Raw genomic sequence first — 1,415 nt, 5'->3', positions numbered from 1 at the left:
ATATATATATATACACACATACGTATCTATAAAAAAATTAAGTAAGAAATTAAAGTACCTTTGGCAATGTTAATTATAAAAAGGAAAAAAAATAAGGTTTAATATTTTAATATCACTTTGACCGCAGATTCTGTAAATCTTGGCAAAGGAAACTTTTGCTTAAAGGACAACATGTTGCTAAAAAGTATTACCCCACATAATGATCTTTGTCATACCTCTAGTCTTGTTGCCACCATGAAATTTGGGGTGATCCCCAAATTTCTCCGATTTGGTTTGGCTATTTTTTTCTGTAAATTATGAATTAAAAGGAGAATTAAAAAAACAAAAAACAGATGATTGCTGTTAAAATGATTGATTATGGTAACTCCACGATTTTCAATCTATTATAAATCTTTCATGCTTTAGTAAGACGCATACATTTTAGTGAAAGCAACATTGGTATGAAACTAAAGACGCAAAGTATCAGAAAAACTTGTAACTTACGTATAGGAATTGGTTTTGGTTTTGGCATCACATGTCCAGACTTAAAATGACCTGAAATAGATTATATTTTATACAGCAGTATTTTTACATTGATTGTAAAAATCAAGTGCACAAAAAAAAACAGACATAGCTGCTAAAATTGTCTTTGCTACAGATCCACAGAATGGCGTATGGATTATTCTGATGGCTCTCAGTTGATCACTGCACAATATACATTTTGGGTTTTGTGTTGTGTTCTTTCTCAATAGGATTCAGGTCAGGACTTTGACTAGGCCACTCCAAAGTCTTCATTTTGTTTTTCTTCAGCCATTCAGAGGTGGACTTGCTGGTGTGTTGGTGGACTTGCTGGTGTGTTTTTGATCATTGTCCAGAGGCCTGCAGTTCTTTGGATGTTGTTCTGTGGTCTTTTGTAACCTCTTGGATGAGTCGTCGCTGCGCTCTTGGGGTAATTTTGGTTGGCCACCCACTCCTGGGAAGGTTCACCACTGTTCCATGTTTTTGCCATTTGTGGATAATGGCTCTCACTGTGGTTCACTGGAGTCCCAAAGCTTTTGAAATGGCTGTATAACCTTTTCCAGACTGATAGATCTCAATTACTTTCTTTCTCATTTGTTCCTGGATTTCTTTGGATCTCGGCATGATGTGTAGCTTTTGAGGATCTTTTGATCTACTTCACTTTGTCAGTCAAGTCTTATTTAAGTGATTTCTTGATTGCGAACAGGTGTGGCAGTAATCAGGCATTGGTGTGGCTAGAGAAATTGAACTCAGGTGTGATAAACCAGAGTTAAGTTATGCTTTAACAGGGGGGGGTAAACACTTTTTCACACATGGCCATGTGGGTTTGGATTTTGTTTTCCCTTAATAATAAAAAAATGTATGTTATATTTACTCATGTTATCTTTGACTAATATTTAAATTTGTTTGATGATCTG

General features: G+C 35.4%; 1 protein-coding gene across 1 annotated transcript in view; it reads right to left on the bottom strand.

Moving 5' to 3' along the window:
• The window catches only part of LOC108793936 (mucin-5AC-like), a 117,504-nt gene that overhangs the window by 7,368 nt on the left and 108,721 nt on the right, over window positions 1-1,415 (bottom strand). The gene's annotated exons all lie outside the window — the stretch shown is intronic.

Source organism: Nanorana parkeri, unplaced genomic scaffold (genome assembly GCF_000935625.1).
Source record: "Nanorana parkeri isolate BGI_ZX_2015 unplaced genomic scaffold, ASM93562v1 scaffold792, whole genome shotgun sequence".
Classification (NCBI taxonomy): Eukaryota; Metazoa; Chordata; class Amphibia; order Anura; family Dicroglossidae; genus Nanorana; species Nanorana parkeri.
This window is presented reverse-complemented; position numbering and strand designations above follow the sequence as displayed.